At 37.5% G+C, this 20039-nt stretch overlaps 1 protein-coding gene across 2 annotated transcripts in view; it reads left to right on the top strand.

Annotated features, from left to right (window-relative positions):
* The window catches only part of map3k13 (mitogen-activated protein kinase kinase kinase 13), a 39879-nt gene that overhangs the window by 953 nt on the left and 18887 nt on the right, over positions 1–20039 (top strand). Inside the window, exon 2 of one of the 2 annotated variants that reach the window (XM_023337116.1) lies at positions 15121–15199. The gene's annotated coding sequence lies outside the window, so the exon portion shown is untranslated. Of the gene's footprint in view, positions 1–15120; positions 15200–16209; positions 16541–20039 lie in introns of those variants that run through there. The other variant, XM_005800698.2, reaches the window with a different exon arrangement.

Below are 20039 nucleotides of genomic sequence, written 5' to 3'. Positions count from 1 at the left end.
CTTTGAGCTTCCCAATATGTGTATTTGCTGATTTCTAGCTTGATCATCTTCAGGTAATTAGATGAAGGGTTTTGGTAATACGAATGATGATGTTGGTGAGATATTCTTTCATCGTGGTCAAATGTTCTCTATGAATACTCATGATGTAATTAAAAATATTAGAAGAATGTTCTATCTATCTTTCTAATAACATTGATTTTCAATTGAAAGAGCAGTAAAGTGTTAGATGCACAAAATGTTTCCAATCTGTTGATTTTTGTAATCTTTTGTGATAGCCATACTAATATAAAATATAAAACAATAGAAAATGACATAATTAATAATATTCTGGGTATGTTCCCAGAATATTATCTTATCTTTGGGGATTCTCAAAACCCACATATCCAGTGATTGAACCAATAACTCTTTCCTCAGACTTACTCACAAATTCCAAACAAGTGAAAATTGTAATGAAATAAAGACCACCACAGATGAAGGCCAACACATCATGCATTATTATGTGCTTTAATCTACTTGACAAGCAATAAACCAAAATGCTGAAGCTTTGGCTGCATTCACACAGCAGGAAAAAGTGAGTGAAATAATTTTTTTTTTGCTCATATGCAAATCATATCCAACTATTTCCTGGCAGTCTGAAAGGCCAAAATCCACATGCAGTACCAAATTATTTACATATTCAATAGTTTTCAATGCATCTGCAGTTTGAATAGTTATTCAACTATGATGTCATTGACTTGAAACATGTATCATAATTCTTGTGAAGTGGTAAATCTGGACGTCAACAGTTGCAAGCGGTGCCAACATTTTAGTCGCTAATGCTAATCCACGGAAAGACAACAGAGTAATTCCTGAACAACTTTTAAATTGATCCATAGGTGGCAGCACACATTATCACCTCCGTAAAAACTGCACCGCTGGATGACATCTATGTTCTGTGCATGGAGTTGCTTTGGGATTGTAAAATGTTCAAACATGAGTCTGATTGCTGTCACATTTGATTAGTAGTATGAATGACCTTGCAAAAAAAGAAAAAAAAATAGATTTCAACAAAAATTGTCATTGAGCAACAAGACCGATTTGTGAATATAGCCGATGTGTTTTTAAAACAAGAGTACTCCCTTTGAGCTTTCATAGGTGCTGCTAATTATTTCCACTTAATGATGTTGGTCTAGTTCATCAGTGTTCTTGGCATTGTTTACAGTCTGTCCAGCATACTGTTATACTGGAAAAGCTCTCAAAGAGTGGTGTGGACATTGTCATATACCATATTTTCCTGGATTTGCTCTTTCTCTTTAAGATCTTGATTTATTGATTTTATGGGTTAATAAGGGCATATTGACTTTTGTTTCACTCTGCTTGTAGAGTGACCTCTTAAAACTATAAACCTCTCATCCATATGTGTTTGCATGGTTGCTTTCCCTTTTCTATTCAAGTATATCAGTTAACTTGGGTCGACAGAATAAACTGAACACAGATGATGCCTTATTTATGTTTTCTCTGCATCCTCCCACCCTGCATGGTTTTTGCAAGCTGACCAGCTTCAGAGTGCATCTGATACAAATCAAACACAATACTTCATCTGTCCTTCATGAAGACTTCATGTCACAACAGCTTCATGGTCCGACCTCTCCTCATCTCCATCGACATCCTCTGACAGCAGAGAGAGTGTTAGACGTCTAAGCAGTGGACTCTGTGTGCGCGCACGCGTACGCGTGTGTGCTGTCAGCAGCATTGTGTTCCACCCTCATTGTGCTGAGTTTCCAGTAAGTGTCCACGTGCTTCACGAATGCAGTGCAGCCACAGTTCACGCTAGACACCAATCAGCCAAATGCAGCCTCTCTCCCAGCTAACGCTGAGTGGGAAGCAGTTCCTCTCAGGTGTTCTTAGATGAGGCACGCAAACAGATGATGTCCAAATTACACAAACACAATCAATTACACATAATTATGCTTCACCTGAACACAAGAAAATTGAGGTGATAGTTTTTCTTTTATTATTATTTCTGTCGAGGCATTAAATTGAAACTTCTGATACTTACAGTAAGACTGGTTGAAATGGCAACTTTTGCATAGAAAAATCTATTTAGGAGTAGTGCTGTTGTGTTAGTTCAGATTTTTTTCTTTTTGTAGACTTTCTTTTTTTTCTTGCTTGGATAATTATTACCTCCAGTTGGATGCAGTGCAGCTGTAAGTTAGTTTTTTTTAATTATCTTTTTGAACAATTGTTATGATTTGTAACCATGGCAACAAGTTTTTAATTTTTTAACTTTTTTTTTTTTATAATTGGGAGTAGCTGATTAGCATCTCAGAAGCTCAAATAATATCTAAAGTATAATATTTTCAATGCGTAAGGATCATATCCCCAACTCCAACATCGTGCAAAATTTATAGACCAGAGATTTGAAGCAAAAGCAAATGAGGTGGATTAGTAGAGCTTGCCAACAACTGATGGTGTCATTCAGGGCATGTCGTCTTGGAATATCATCTCTTGTGCCCTAACATTGAGTTATTAAAATGTCATTAATTAAATTAAATGTTAAATATAATCACATCCTTCTTGGCAATTCATCTATCACTGCACCACTGCTGCTCTAAAACTAAGGCTTTCTCTTTACCAAATCTGCTTCAGTATAATGCATTGCACCAACTGGTGCAGTTTTACCTTTAAATAACACCATAATTGCATTAAATTTTATTTTTTAAATATTTTAACATTTGCTGAAGCTTCAACATTGAAAGAAATAGTTAAAACTGCAAAATGAAGCAGGGCAGTCTATGTTTTGAAGACTTGCAAATATTTCCAGTTCTTTGTTGTTGACATAATAAATCATAGCTATCTTCATACTACCCTATTTTCCTTGATATAACAATATATGATCAATAATATGATCATTGCCAATACCCTATGGATTGTATCTTGGAAATGTGATTGTACCCCTAGTTACAATCACAAGCTTGAAAGTATTTTGTCTGGATTTTGTGTGATAAGCCAGCATACAGCTGGATAAAAAACATTCCCAAAGCATGATGCTGCCACCATCATATTTTAGTGTGGGGATGATGTATTCTGTGGTTTGTGGAGGATTTTCCAACACACAAATAGGCTAACAATTTCATTTGTGATCTCACTTGATTATATCTTCAAATTGCTGTGTTGCCTACGTGATTTGAGAGATTTCCAGTTTAGAATGTTGTTTTAAAATCTAGCCCTGCTTTAAACTTCTTTCATGACCTGTCTGCTGCTCTCCTTGGTTTTCATGATTCTGTTTGTTCACTAATTTTCTCTAACAAACTTCTGGGATCTTCACTGAGCAGCAGCAATTATCCTGGGATTCAATTACATGGACTCCTTTATAATTAGGTGGGTTCTGAGGGTATTTTGTTGCACTGGATTGTATTTAGGGCAGTAAAGGGGCAAATACCACATGCAACCCACACAATTCATATTTGTAAAACCTTATCTCTTTTTCTATCCACTTTTTTCCTTTTGTCTATAAAACAAAATCAAATTTTGCATGTGTTCAAGACTGGTGGAAACAAGTTGGGATGAAACAGTTTGCTCAATCCAACTATGGAGGCTGGAATATTTAATGTGAAATATTTATTATAAGCTAATCAGGCAAGCACTCAGCTTATTTTACTTCACCTTTGAAAATAAAATTAGGATAGAACTTGAAATCTGCTTATAAAGAGTTTGTGCTACAACTTTAATTAGTCAAGGATGTTTTGGTTTGTTTTTGCCACAGTTAATTTTTTTTTACCCCATTCAATTCAGTTAAAATAACCCTTTTATTTATTCCCAAAGGGAAATTTCAAGGCACATAAGTAACACAAAGCAGACTATGAAATTTAATAGCTCAAACAATAGAGATAAAAAAAAAAATCACATATACTTAATAAATATTTGAGTATTTATAAGTGGTAGTACACGTACGCAGTGTGAAGTACGTATGTAGCTTAAGTTCAGCAGTGCAGCAGGAGTTCATAGTTGGGCTGGGAGGATCAGCTGGTCCTGGGAAGACATTTAACCACTGACCACACAATCTGATAATGCTTCCTTGTCAGAGTTGGACTGCTGCACGCAGAGGCACATTCCTTAGTGGTGATAAATAGGGAAACTTCTTTATCTTGGCTAAGTCTCAGATTGGGTACAACTTGCGATGGCTGGAAATACCCAGCTCTGTCCCAAGCATGATAACCATGCTGAAAATAATCAACAGCATTTTTATTGTTTGCTTCTGCTGGTATGAATAATTATTTTGTCCTATTTTTTGCATCTTAAATCTGAATCTTAAAACTTCCAAAATTGCCAAGTTTTCTATGTGTTCTATAGGGATATCATGTAACATATAGGATTCTGTGATAACCATAAGAAGTCTAGTAAGTCCAGCAAATCTGAAGGAGTTTTGTAGGTGTTCATTCATTCATCATTGTGACAGCTCAGACCTAAATTTTGATTGTGACTTTGTGAAAACATGTGAAAATTTGTTTCCATTCCAGACTTCTTTTATCCAATCTTTAGGTGGACTAACTCATACTCAGCCTTTTCAAGGTATTACATCACAATGAGAAAAATAAAGAATACCCATTGGTTTTATCCTTTATTTAGAGTATAAGACCAAATCCCGTCTTCTTGAATAAGTCGGCCACCTTGGATGGAGATGTTGCTGCTGCAACATGGCGCTGATTTCGAGAACACCTGCACATCTGTGCAGCTGATTCCTGAGCGTCAGCAGAAGCATCAGCGCGGTGCTGATGCTGGCATCCGGACAGGAAGCTGTATTAATGTAATTGACATGTGTAACAGCAGGAGCAGTGCAGCCTTGCAGCTGGTCTGATCTCTTTAATCCAAGTTCTGGATTGTTGCCTGGCCCGTTTTAGGTCACATTAATGTAGCCGTGCTCCGTCAGGGTGTCTTTTATGTGGCTAAATGTGATTTTATGAGAGTGATTTATTTTGATTGTGTATGTTTGGGGGTCTAAAACTTCTTCATATCTCCTTTGATAATCTGGATTCTCATACAAGGTTCTATGAAATCTGTGAACCATCCGTTTTATGGTCAAATCTCAGCGGCAATAATTTTGGGCTTTATGGTAAAGTTTGAAAAGCCAATATCCAAGCAAATAGATGTTTTTTCTTGCACTGTGTAAAAATTAGAATACACTGAATGCATTTGGATTTGCATGCAACCCAAGGACGCTGAAATCTAATCTGCCAAGTCTGCTTGGACTACAAATAGAAACCAGAGAGCCTCTGTTACCGTAAATCGGTTATTCATTTGCAGATTTGTATTTAAAGAGATTAAAGCAGGATTAACTGAAAACACTGGTGTGCGAGTTTAACTCGAGTTGGTGTAGATTCTGTCGTGTGAGCTGTGGTGTGACATGTTGATTCAGTACGAGATTTGGTGCATTTAAAATGACTGGTAATTAACCAATAAAAGGTTGGATTGTAGATAATCTTTAAGGTTGTATTTTTTTATCTTCTTTTTTGCCAGGTTCATTCATTGTTACTTTGATTTTAGGATGCCATTTGTTTACTTAGTATTATTTTATTTAAAATTCTTTCACATTTTTTGAAAGCATCTAAACTTTGTTGTATTTAATTGGAATTTTATGTGAATAACACAAAGTTGCACATGGAAGGAAAACAGTTTTTCTTTCTTTACAAATACAACCTTATAAATGGGGTGGGCAGATGTGTTCAGCCTTCTTGAATTAATGCGTTGTAGAACCACCTTTTATTGCAATTACAACTGGAGATCTAACAGCTTTGCATGTCTGGAGACTGAAATATTTGCCTGGTCTTTCTTGCAAAGTGCTTTAAGCTCCTTTCCTTCACATTGGATTGAAAGTCTCTTGTAAGGATATTTCTCAAGTCTTGCCTCTGTTTCTTAATTAGATTTTAGCCTAAGGTTTTGACTGGGCCACAATAAAACATTATTGGACTTAGACAATATACATCATTCCATTGTTGCTCTGGCTGTATGCTTTGGGTTAAACCAGATAACAAATTTGGTCTCATTCGACCAAATAATCTTTTACACATGTGCTGTGTGTCCTCCAAAGGTCTTGACAATTTTCAAATGTGTCTTTCTTTCATCATTGGCATTCTTCTCGGCATGCACGGCAAGGTACTGTGCTGGTAAGGGTTTTCCCCCTGAGTACAGTAATCTGTAGTCACATCTTCTCCAGATTAACCATTGACCTCTTGACTGCTTCTCTAATTTCCTAACTACAATATTGTCACTGTTTGAAATGAAAGTTAAAGGTGCATCACTGCACTCCAAAGAAATACTGCTGTTGAAATAATTAAATTTATCTTTAAAAATCAGTCATTATGTTGATATATCTGGTAGACTGTGGCCAGATAGCTGTTATAAATAACCCAGATGTGCTGAGTGTTCATGATGCTTGCAGCCTTTGAAGAATCAGTAAGTGGAAACAACCAAATGACAAAATCTGGGCTGAAGAATGGAAGCGAAAGTCTTTCCCCTCTTTTCGTAAGTCCGTCCTCTTCCTCACTTTCTCTGCTTCCCTCAGGCCGTCTCCTCTTTTCCTTCCTTCTGACTGACATTTTGATAATGACTTCGTCTGAGCCGCTCCACAGGCCCTGCCTCCATCCGCATCCTCAGCTCTCCATGCAGGGCCTGCTCCTCTCATCACTCCTCACATCTTTATCAGATCAGTAAATGTCGGTAATGTCATCTCAGAGAGGTTAGGGAATTAAAGATGGTCTATTTTCTGGAATCGTCTTCTCTTTTAGCTTGGAGAGAAACTGTCCTGGAGACAGGCTTGCTGGACAGCTTGTTTGAGAACTGGGATTTTGTTAAGAACTGGGTTAAGCTCTACATCCTTTTATATTTGGGAAGGGGTATTACAGTTGTGGCTATGAGGGGCTTAGATTAACTCTGCATATCTAAACGAAGCTTTAAAAGTCTTTACTGCAATACCTTTTTTTCTTTGTTGTATTCTTTGTGTTCAGAAATACTGTATTCATGCACCACTCAGTTTTAAATATACTCTTCTCTCGTGATATTTGTGCTAGCCGGCTTCTATAATTACCACAGCCTGGAGCGCCTCATGGGGAGCAAATTAACACACACGAGTGGAGGAGCAAAAACCAGAGTCATACAAGATGGATTGGAGTAGCCCTGACCTCGGACGTGTGCGCCTTTAGAACGGGGACATAAACAGCAGGGATGTTGTTATTCATAGATCACAGCCATAATGCATGCTTATGTATGTGTGAGTAATGGTTGCCTGATGCAGCTCAGATAATTAGTCAATTGAAGTGCTGCACCATGTGACTAGAAAAACTGCAGCAGGAGTAAATAAGTATTTATTTATTATTCATAAAATGTCATTAGACACATTTTATTTTGATTCCACGGACTGTCCGTATGAAACATGTTTTTAAAGCGTTTCCCTTCATGTTTTCGACTTTTGATCTAAGGAATCCTAAAGCCCACATGGAGCTTGTTATAGTCTTAATTTCTTTTAAAAAATCTAAAAGCTTTATTTTAAGTGTTTCCTACACTTGTTGATCTCCACATAAAAGAACAAATTTGACTGCTTCTTAAATTACACATAAGAGCATGGCAAATTTTTTTTATGTATTTTTGTAGCAGCATCCCAGTTCTGACTACTGTCTTCCATTGTAAACTTGGAACAGTCGTGTTGCTTTATGTGCACTAAAGCCGTGGTTGTCAGGACTATTTCGGAGTAAACATGGGCAAGTACTGGTATCAATGCAAAGTTGAACTATTATTATTGGGATTCTGAGAATAAATAGTATTCTATAATGTTACTTTTTCCAATAAATGTTTTAGTTATATTTCTAGGGGAGCAGTTACCCTGCAAACAGATGAACTGTGATAAATTTGACACAGATCAAAAGTATTTTTTTTTCTCTCACATTTAATGTATAAACATTGAGGAAGCTTTACTGAGATGTTATCCCTTTTTAATTCACTATTCCATGATGATAATATTATAATTTTACATCTTTTATGTTTAATGAGATGCTAGGTGAAGTGCAGGAATTTATCAGTTCAGCAATGCCTCTTCGTCATATGTTGCTGCACACTGTCAGCTGGCTGATAGAACACTGGTAGCTACACTTTTTCTTTCCCTTAAGAAAGACAAATTTGGTTGTTTGAAATTATTTTCTCCATCAACTAATTAAATCAAATTACGATGGATCCCATGTGGGGCAGGTAGCCACAAATAGCTTAAATCTGCAAATATTTGAGACCCCCTTTAGAAATACTTAGAACTGCCTATTTTATTATTTTTCTCATCAAATACACCTTAATATGCATCAAAGTACAAAGTTGAAACCGGTCTTGTACTACTGAAGAAGCAAAGTCTTAGTTACTGTATCTCTACCGCTCTTGAAGGTACAACCAATCATCATCAACTGCTGTAACGTATTAGTCTTTATCTCATCGTCCTTCATCCTGTCTTTTTGCCAACACTGCATATGTGCAAGTTTCTAGCATCAAACAAAAAACAAGAAATGAGCCCATGATAGTTGTTGAGGCTGGTTGTCTTATCTTCCTGTCTTTGTTTAATGGGCTTATTGGTGCTGTTTGTTTATTCAGACTGACATTGGGAGCCACTAGTCTCTGCTATGGTAAGTTTGTGCGTTGAAAGCTGATAGGTTTGGAAAACTCTGAGTGGACACTTGTGTCTTTATTTCTTTCCTGTGCAGCTGTTGTAAGGTTACCTTCACAAATAGAGAGTGGTTTTAAGCACAGATAGGCTGGTCCTCAGTATTCCACTCTATTTCTAGTGATGTTAAAGTTTCTGAAGACCACTAATGGATTTTGTTCAGGTTATAAAAGCAGAATAAAATGTTTTTATGTGCAGCACATGACTGAGAAACTGGTGCACGTGTCCTGGTGACCTTGGCTCATACTGTACTCTGTATCTCTGCCCCGGAGTCCTCCCTTGTCTTTGTGCATTTGTGTTTATTGCTTTGTCCTGTGCTTCAGCACCGTCCTTCCCCAGTCCCACTAATATAATGTCATGATGACCACAACTCCAAGGTGCAAGGGGTACATATGTTCACATTCCCCACACTTTTCTCATTCTCTTATTTATTTAAAGGAAGAGGACTGGACAGCTTTGGGTGGCCTCTGTGCTCGGCTTTATGAATCTGCACACAGTCTGCTAAATCACGCTCAGGATTACCAGGTGCACGCGTTTGAGAGGAAGGGTAGTTGAAACACGCTTTGTGCCTGCTGCTCCTCATCTGTTTGCTCCTGAACATAAAGAGGAAATTAAGATATGGATTGTTGTAGTGCTGCTGGATGAATCCCACAGGGGGAGTGGAGCGGTTATTATATAATTTCCCCTCAGTGCAGATTGGTCAGTGGATGAGATGTTGGTGGCCTCAGCACCGTAGTCTCTCAAGTATTATCTGTCTCCCAACGTCAGCAGTTGTTGTGGGCAGAATTTGCTTTGTTTATGTAAAACCAAACAATCACCTGGGTTTGCGTGCAAAATAATTCACATTGTAGCCAATGAGGTTTGCTCATGACGTCAGAACATTACTTGATCTTTTGGGAACATCCGCTGGGAAACTCCTCAAATTCTAACAGAAAGAGGGGTGATAGTTGCAATAATATACTTTTTTACTAGTCCTTTGAAAAAGGATTTATCTTAATTAAATGGTTGTACAAACAGAAATATGCAGCCTCTGTCTGTTAACAATGTTTGCTTGTGCTGTTATTAAGTTACAGTGCAGATTGGGAATACAAGAAGCAACAAATCATACTGGTATTTATTGTATGATAAATTAGTCCTCTTGCTTTATAAACACAGATTTTATATTTTTAATCAAAGCAATTAACCTAAAAATATAGTGACACTCAATTAAGTGAAAAGGCATCTAAGATATATTCCAGTAAAAGAGACTGTAAAACATAGGATAAAAACATAGGAAAACAAAATAAAAACAGGAAAAAAAACAAGAAAAAAGAAAAAAAAATCAATGAATGCGGATAAAAAAATAAATTAAGTCACATTGACTTTTACATAGTTTACACATTATCATATGTGTTTACGATAAGCTGATCTTTGCTTTCTTTTTTTGTAGAAATGATATTTCATTATGAAATTAACGATTTGTTTTTGTATTTATTTTTGTTGACATTTACTGCTATTTACACAAAAGTGTTTTTCTTTTACTTTCAGTGAGAAGAAAGAGCCTAGAATATCTAAAGCATGACAGGGAAATATTTATATTATAAAGATTTATACTAGTAAATAACAGCCCATCCAAATGTCTTTACATTTCTTACTTGTTTTTTCACTTGTGACTTAAACATGTTATATTCCAGAAAAGCACAACTCCCTGTTCAAACTTCTGAGTATGTTAATGCCTTTAGTACACTCACTGGAAATACAAATATAAACATTTGAGATTTGGAAAGTAGGTTCAATGGAGATAATGTTGGAGATTTCATGTTTTCATGGTAAAAATTGTGTTGCCAAAATAATCAGATGAAAACGTAAAATTCTGCTGAAGAATGTAAAAGAAAATCTAGAGACACAGCAACTATTAGTTTTGCTTTTACAATTTACCACAAGCCACAGATGGGAAACAGCAATTAAATTAGGCAGAAATTAAACATTTTCACCTTCATGAATTGGACTACATGTAGAAAACTAAGTGTACTAACAGAGGTAATGACACATGGTGTTGGCAGCCTCTTGTTATGGGAAACATCATGTAATGTTCTTCTCCTTTATCGCTATGTGCTAAAGACACCAAGCAATCCATTAGTTTGTGGTTATCATGTGAACAGATAAGCAATATTTATCCCAGTGATTATTATTAGTAGTAATTAGATTTTAAACTAAAGGGCTCAAGTTTTAACGGTTTTTAGCAATATACTGTTGTTGGGATATGTGTTGTTGGAAGTCACTGTAATTGTTTTTTTTTTTTTTATCTAAGAGCCATAATTGCATTTCAGGTCCTAAATTACTCACCTTGAAATAATCAGTAAACACCCCGTCATTGTATTGCACCCTTGTAGCTAACAATCCTTGCAGCATTGTGTATTTGTCAGTAATTATAGACGTGTGTGTATGCCACAGCATCTGTATCTGGGCCCTTGCCTGCGCCTGTGCTGGCAGATTGGAAAGGTAAGCCGCTGAAAGCTTCTGTGTGCGATGCTGCTTTGTCTCTTATTAATGAAGGCGACACAGGAGCTGTCAATGCTGCTGTTCCGCTGCCGGTGAAATAGTAATGAGTGTGTATAACGGAGCCCGGTCAGTGTGGCTTACAGCTCTGCTGCGATTGGTTGTGAAGCAGGGGCACATGGCGCACCGACTGGCCACGCTTCACGCCGGGACCGCGATTGCTGGAGGCAGAGATGGAGATGTTTTGCAATCGGAGAAATGAGGCAGATTGAGAAACAGAGGTCAGATTCTTCTTTTGATTTTTGTTTTGGAGATCTTCATGGAAACCTCGCTGTTTACCTCACAGAGCATTAAAAAACTTTCCAAACATTGAGGAACAAATAATTTTATTCTGTAATCAGTTGCCCTAGCCCTACTTTCTCATGCTGTGATCTTTTATTGTTGCTCACGCTGAGCTATGAAACTCTGAAATATTCCTTAAAAGGTACGTTGGAAATCCTTCTTATTTTAGAAATGTTGATTTGTGTTGAAACTGGTGCATCAACATAGCTGATATCTGCTATTTATTACTTCAGTTTTGATTTTTCTATTTTGAATATTACCTGCAACAATATTTTAGTATTTTGCTTTTGTTTTTTTGTGTTTTTTATTTAAACTCTACCAGTAGACTCAAATGCAGAACAGATACATTTAAGTAGTTTAGAGTGGGCAGGGTATTTCCAGTAATTAAATTAAAAACCTTGTAATTGTTTACAAATAAAATAATAAAATTCTGAACATTTTAATCTGAAAAAGAATCTAACGTTTTTAAATTTCTAGTCTGTAACGCTGCTCTCTTGTTTCCTGTGCACCTCTGTTATTTGTTTTATGTTTTTTACTAATATTTTTCCTAATTTTCAACATAAATATGGTTTGAAATTTAATATGTCTGTAAAATAAAATAAAAAGTTATGGATTTTAATAACTTAATTGAGTGCATATGAAGACCTGACTCTCACCAATAATTTCTCCCTTTCTGAAGTTGAACTGGTTGTATACTCTTAAGCCCAAAATGATTCATATCCCTGACAGATTTAGGTAATGTTTCTTTTTATTTAAAGTAGTAATAAAATTTTAAGAATGGCAAGAAGTTCATTCAATATTAGTTAAAAATATATAACACAAAAAGTTATTAAAAGTTACCATGAATAAAAATAAAGTAATATAGCACCTGATAACGTCCTAACTTTCGATTGAGCACATTCATTCAGGAGTGGAAATAAATTTGTACCAAAATCTCTGATACCACATTTGTTGATGGCTCAATCAATTCCTAGGAAATAAAGGCAATTAATTTATTTAACTTTTATTTTTATTTTATACTTTGCTTTTTTAAATTCTTGAGAGTATCCAGAAACGTTTTAGTATTTGTTGGCATCACATTTCCCTATGGTCTTGATATGACCTGAATCTGAGGCCCATTTCTCTTAACCCAATTTAAAAATTGGAAATGCAAGAAAACATGTCATTCAGGTATCAAGAAGAAATACAATTAGATAGACATTTTTGTAATAATAAAATTGTCAAGCATGTAAATAGTGCATACTAAGTAAATATTACATATAGGTTAGTAGGAATAGTCTTGAGTGTAGTTACCTACGCTGTAATTATTGCAGTATGCTGTACAGAAAGGAGCTTTTTTTCTATTTTCTAAATATTCCTAGGAAACTTCCTGCAGTAAGAGCCTGGAAAAGGCTGTGATGAAAGTAAAAGCCAGAAAGCTGCTTCACTCACTCCCGAAAAAAAGAGAAAAGCTTGTTATTTCTACTAAAACTGGATTAAAACATTTAATTACAAAGTCATTATAGATGTTCACTCGTCTCAATTTATTACGTTTCGAAGGATTTTTATTTTTCTTGTAATAGTTGTGTTTGAATTCAGCTTTCGCTCACCATTTCAAACATGCACATACTCTCACCATCTGCTACATTAAAATTGTGAAAAGCGTTCGCCCACTCATACAGTCACTCACTCCAGCCTTGAAACAGCAGCAAAGCCAGAGCAGCTCGGCGTTCAGAGGCCAACTCAACGGCTCTTTGTCATCTTCCCCGAGCCGTTCCTAAGCAGTTTGTTTGGCATGTCGACGCGCATTGTCTCATTGTGAAGGATTTTATCATCAGTGAGTGGGGTGGGGAGGATCTATGTGCACGTGGTTTGCTACAATGCTTTGGAGGTGGTTATGTGTGACAATGAGAAAAAAAAAATACAGTTTCAGCAGAGCTTTGCTGGGTGTCACTAACTTAATGGGTTTAAAGTTGTGGCTATAAACAATCAGTTTTTGTTTGCTGCAGAGTCTTTTTGCTTTTTATTGTATTTGTGTGAAAGTTTTGAGATTTAAGGTATCAATCTTTATGTGAAGGATTCTCTGAAAGCAAAGCCTTGTTTGTATATCCAAATGTAGCAAACATATCATTGTATGAGATTCTCACAGAAGGATAACTTTGAGTAAAAATCTCAGAGTATCACAACAGAATCACACAAATCTGAGAAAGAAATGTGCACTATGATTTTATTGTTTTTATTTTAGGCAAAGCAACAATTGTTCATACTGCTGCAAAAAAAGGAATAAAATATTGATTATTAAAGTCAAATAAACACCAGTTGGTTTGAGGGCTTATTTTGCAGAATAACACAGGTATAACAAGCTGATTTTTAGCTGCTTAATTTGTCCTGATTGTTGTTTTTTTGTGAATAATATTATAATATAGTTGGCTTTTTTCAGCCATATGAACTGCAGTGAGCAGCCACAGCCCAAAAAGGAGCTGCATGAAGTAGACGGACACAGTTTGCTGGAACAAAACTGGAGAACATTTGAAACTTCATGAAACCTTTAGCTTAAAAAAAACCACAAGAACAATGAGACTTAGTGGAAAATGATTCAGACCTATTTTGTAGTTACATTTTTCATGCAAGTTGTAAAACCAAAGACTGCCTGTTTGGCTGAGTCACACATTGATATTTTTGTCTCAATTAAATGCTTTTGTTTATCATTATGTACATTTCTTAAGTGAAACACATATTGTAAAAATTCCTTTTTTATTATTATTATTTTTAGAGTTTTTTGAATTTATCTTGAGATTTATAGAAGCATCTGGAATTTTTCAACCTGTTATCACTTGCTTTAGAAATGTTTTATTTAATCCATGGAGATGTTTTCTGTATTTTGCTGTAGTTTATTGTTTTGTTTTGTTTTTCCCCACATTGAGTTGCAGCTCTTATGACCAGCTGGACTTTGGAGTCTCGGCTTCAGAGCTGGGCTCGACGTCCTCGCTGAGCAAACAGATCAGATATTAAAATTCCTCTCCTGCATGCATGTCGAGAGCTTCTCCCTCACTTTGTCAATATTTGATCAGAGCTCATTTTTTGGGAAATACCCTGCTGTACTTTATGTATGCAAGGAGCTTCTTCCGCTGTCTTTTGTACTTTCTCAAAAATGGCTTTAAATACACATTTAATAAGTGAAATTTTAAGATATCTAGCAGTAAGTGATGACTCCAGTCATTCTACGTTCACGGCCATCTGCACTGTGACTCTTTTGAAGGCCATTTCACGCCTTTTCTTGTCCCTTTGGACGCTTCAGCCAGCACGCCGCCCTGGGATACGTGCCCTCCTCCTCTGGCAGGGTCCCCCTCCAGGTGGGGCGTGGCCTGAGGATCGACCCTGGACAATGGTGCTCCCAGATCACAACACCCCCATAACGCTCCGTGCATCATTACATTCCTGCTTCTCCACCCTGCCACTCCCCTCCCCAGAGGACTAGGGCCTGAAACAGGAGCTCCAGGGGGAGCATCTGTTCCTCTCACGCTCTCAGTCAGCTAGTTTATAATCTCTACCACTTCCTTTTGTCTTGGGCACTCCCTCTTAGCTCCTACTTCTAACTAAATTTAACCCATCACTTTATGAGCTCCGTTCTTTGTGTTTGCTCGCAGGTGAGCAGCCAGAAGGAGTCAAGCCCGAGACCGGATCCCATTGTGCAGATCTCTGAGATACTCATGAACCACCCGACAGGTCAGTACACCCCACACACACCTTCAGACACACAACGAGATAAGAAACTGGCAGTGGATGTTAATAAAGTTCATCTGGAGAGAATGTGTTGACATTGGAGAAGAAAACCAGAGATGTGACCTTTTGAGAGGAATTCATCTGATTTTGACATTATGACCTTTAGATTTCTTTCTTTTTTATTTGTAGTCTTTTGAAGTTGAAATAATATTTGCAATAAACCCTCTTAAACCCTAAAAAAAGAACATTTTACTGCCAATTGGACTGACATCTCAGCAACTATAGATTTCTAAAGATTCTTTTTCTTATTAATGTAAATGTAGAAATGCAAACAGCAATGTTTTAATGTTTCATAAAATAGCATTTGTATAAAATGCTTTAAAACGTACAAGAGTGGTTATTTTATTTTTACGTTAACCTAAAACTACAGACATTTTGAAATCTTTCAGATAAAATACATTCTGAATTGGTTTAAATCTTAGCAGCCCTTATCTTGCTTCTATCTACATAAAAATGTTCACATTTTTAACTGAAGATTATTTATGTAATTTTATTGATCTTGTTTTACAGCTGATATTCTCTCTGTGGTCTCAGATTACTAAAACATAACATTTATCTTTTGGGTTTATGCATACTAAAGATGTTCTCTCCACCTTACTGAGAATAAAGACGATGTGTTGCTGCCTTATTCATCTCTCAGAGCTACAGAGGTTATTTTTATGCTTCAGCCACACGTGACTGTGAAACAAGATGTATTATTTTGACAGATTGCACACTCTGATGTTTCATTTTGCATCGTGCAACCCACAGCCGTGGGTCAGAGTCGGCTTGGACAAAAAAGTGATTACTGATTTTGGTCCAAACGGATTTTCTTTTGAGCAGAAACGGTTTGTCCTACTTACAGAGGCACCACTGCAGCCCAACCTGCTGTTTCCAGCTGGTGCTGCTTTGAAATACGCCCGACCCACCTCCTCGCCGCCGCAACCTCCTCCGTCTCCTCTTCTCTGCTTTCATTTCATCCCTCTTTGCTCCGCCCACGAATCCCCGCTTCATCCCTCCTCCTCTCTGAGCCGCGTCCTCTGCTGCGTCAGACACCTCCATTCATGAAAAGCGTGACGTGAGCAGGTCCTCAGCGACACCGAGACGGTTCACACCGCCCACCCACTCACAGCCCAGGTGCTGCGCGAGTCACAGGGATGCCTGTCTGTTTTTCCCTCTCTCCCTTTCTGGCCATTTCTCCCCCGTGTCTTCGTCGTCTTCAGCTGTCCTCTCGGGGGGTTTATAACCGTCCTCCTTCCCTGCCTCAAAGCCGAGACAGGACCATGAATCTGAGCCGTGTCTCCGGTGAGTAACCTTCTCATGCCGCGTCTCTGTAATGTGGAACTGCTTCTCCTTCTTTTCACTGATTTGGGGTTTATCTTTTGTCCAATATGCATACAAAAACAGTATTTTCTTGTGTGTACTTGAGATTTTTTGCATATGTCTCGGGTTTTAGTGTGTGTTCAGCAGTGGTGCTGCAGGAGTGTGTTGAGCAGTCGTGCGTCGGTGCGTGCATGATCTATTTTAGGCTCAGCAGTGACGCTACTGCTGCTTTTTGATGCAGTGTTATTCATGCCCTCTGAAGGACAGGTGATGTAGGTTAAAGCGACACTCACACCCCCACCTCACCTTTGTTTTTTCATTCATGGCACCAGATTTTCCGTTACTAGTATCATCAAGAATGTCTTGTTTAACCCACTTTGCCTGCTTTTTTTTTCTTGGCAAGTCACCTTTGACTTGCCTCCCCCTGTTCACCAATCTCTTAATTTACTTGGCAGCTGGAAAGCTCAGAGTGCCTACCTCTGTCCTCTGCTACTAAGCATGTTTATATAACTGTGGAGGATGAATAGCCAGCGGTTTGGCTTTAGAGGAGAGGAAGAGGAGGGGTGGAGCAGATCCATTCGTCCATTTTTTTTAAAAATGTGGCCAGAATCCTATCTATGCAGTCTGACTTCAGCTGGTTTACATTTTAGAATAACATGCATGTTTAAAGCTGATCTGGGATAATAGAAAGCTTGGAACCACTACGGGCACTAATGCATATTGATTTCCAGGTTTCCTGCTGGTCTCACTGGACCCACATGACCCATTTCTCTGCTCTTTAGCTTTGTGGCTTTCCATATTGCATCCATTTGGAAAAAAAAATGGTGTCAGTCACAGCCAGTCTCCTGCAATATGCATGTTTGTCTGTCTCTGTCCTTGTTGTTAGCGGGCCAGGCAGACCGTCCCATTAAAGGAGCACAAGGGGAGTTGTTGTGGCAGCAGCTGCTCTGGTGTTGCAGTGTTTTGTGTGAGTGTGTGAGTGTGCTGTTCTCCTGGTCGTGCAGGGCAGACGGGCCTAGTTCACATGGAGCCGACTCCTCTTGTGCCCTTTGTTGTCGCTCTGGGAGGCTTTCCCATTAGAGCTCAGTCGGTACAGTATTGTGCCGCTGGCGGCCTTAGTAGCTGCAGAAAACAAGTTAGGTTTTTCATTCATATTTTTCTATTTCTGTCTTCCTCTTGCATTCTGCTTTTCTTCTGACTTATCCTTTCCACCATCGCCTCTTTGGCCTTGATTTCTTATTATCTCTTAATGAATTCTTTATGAAAGCATCTGTATGGAGGAATCCGATTACAGAGAGCTTATTTTGTCATTAGCTACCGGGAATAAAACTGCTGCTTGACCCAAAAAGTTTATGACAAACTTGTTGTATCTGTGTTTTTCCATTCTGGATAAGTATGAGAAAATAAATTAGAAGATGATGTTTGTATTTCCACTTCATTCCGTATTCCATTTTGTAGTCAAATTAAGTTTATTTGTATAGCACATTTCAGCAGCAAGGTAATTCAAAATGCTTTACATGATAAAAACATAACACAATAAACAGGAAACCTCATTGGTTTGCAGTGACAAAATAAAGAGAAGTAATGAAAAGTTGTAATTCAAATGAAAACTGATTTTCCAGTTATTGTTAATCAAAGGCAACTCAAAACAAATGTGTTTATAGCCTGTTTACAGAAAGTTTGATCCAGATAAGAGGAGCATAACAATTCATGCAGTTTTGGTTCTGATCTCTAAATGTGTACCGATGCATCCATCTTGTGTTTTTCTATGCATCCATGTATTTCTACTGTACTGTTTCTACAGTACAGTAGAAACATAAATTCAAAGGAAAGGTTTATACATTGAAAATTGAAGTCTGGAAAAGTACAAAATGCTTCTTGAAATGAACAGTACAGAGAATGCAAGCATAGTAAAAAGAAAGTACACCCCATTTCAGTTCTAATGTGTTGTGTATCTGGATGTAATCCTCTGGTTACCAGGTTTTCAGACTATTTAAGCACAACCTCACTCAGCAGATTAAACACTGCTTTTATTAAAATAATAAGTAATTAATAATTTTTGTCAGTACAGAATGTAGTGAAAGCAATTTGCCAATCTTCTAGGGATGGATACTGCAGCAAATTTATCCCAATGTCAAACACTACAAATGCTCAACACAATTACATAAATGAAGAACTGCAGCTCATTAATTTGGCTAGCAAGTTAATGTTCTTAACAGAACAAGTTGGAAAAAGACTTAACAAGTTTTGATTGGCTGAATGCCTCACCTGCCAATAGGCATTTTTTCTATCAAAATAATATTGCAAAAATAGTTGGGATTGAATGAGACTTTCTAAAACAATGTCCTTTAGGACACCAGAGTACAGATGTTTGGAGAAAAGTACATGCAGATTATCAGCATGAACAGCATCAACTGTGATTGTAGAGAAGCAATTTCCACCATCAATAAATCTAGTAACCTTTCTTAGCATTTGATGTTTATTCTGCAGTGAGAAAGATTGTTAACAAGTAGAAAGCATTTCTGATGGCTACCGATCCTTCCAGCATTCAGTGTCTGAGCAAATTCATCCCAATGTCACAGCATGTAGTGATCAGAGAAACTTAAAACAAAAAACCTACTGCACAGCAACATCTGTCAATACAAACCTCATACAAACTATGAAGCATGGTGGCAGTGGGGTGATGATTTGGATTTGTTTTGCAGTCACAAGACCAGGACACCTTGTACTCATTCAATCGATCATGAACTCATGTGACTGCCAACATATTGGCAAAGTGTCTTTAGCTAAAACTGGGTCAGCACCAGAACAATGATCCTAAACTCAACAGAGCAGCTGATTATGAAACATCAGCTGTTTCATAATCTGAAATTCTCCATTCAGACAATCAAGAACTTGTTTAAATTAGTCCTAGTTTTACAAAGTACTAAACCATAGGATGTTTTTTTGTTTTGCATTAATTATTTTTAGATTTTTGGCTTAATCTTTGCTTGAGAAGTAATGAAAGATTGAAATCTTATTTTTTGCTTTTGTACATTTTGAATTTAATTACTAACATAGCATTTTTTGTGTACTGAATCATACACACTGTGAAAATCCTTTCTACCCCTTTTGTAGTTGGCCATTTTTTCCTGTGGGTATTTGAGTGTTCTGGCTGATGTGCCTCGCTAAGAGCCTTGAGAATGAAGCTGACGTGTGTTTTCTCCAGTTATTTATTTTCTCCAGTTCTGGCTGGTACCAGCTGAGGCTATTTGAGGCACCGATCTTGTGTGTGTTTGGAGTGCTAATGATTCATAGCCTCTCTGTGTCAGACATTTGGAGGATTCCTCCAGAACGTGACGTAGGATCGATGAGGGTAGAGAACGTGGTTTGTTTAACTCCCATCTGATGCGTCTGCTCTTCACGTTTACCCAGAAACACAAAAATCAAACTTGTACACATTATCACCACCTGGTCTTTTCCCTAGTGTTCAAGCCAAAGC

This window comes from Xiphophorus maculatus, chromosome 7 (genome assembly GCF_002775205.1).
Source record: "Xiphophorus maculatus strain JP 163 A chromosome 7, X_maculatus-5.0-male, whole genome shotgun sequence".
NCBI lineage: Eukaryota > Metazoa > Chordata > Actinopteri > Cyprinodontiformes > Poeciliidae > Xiphophorus > Xiphophorus maculatus.
Note: the sequence above shows the minus strand (reverse complement) of the source record. Positions and strands in the feature narration are given on the sequence as shown.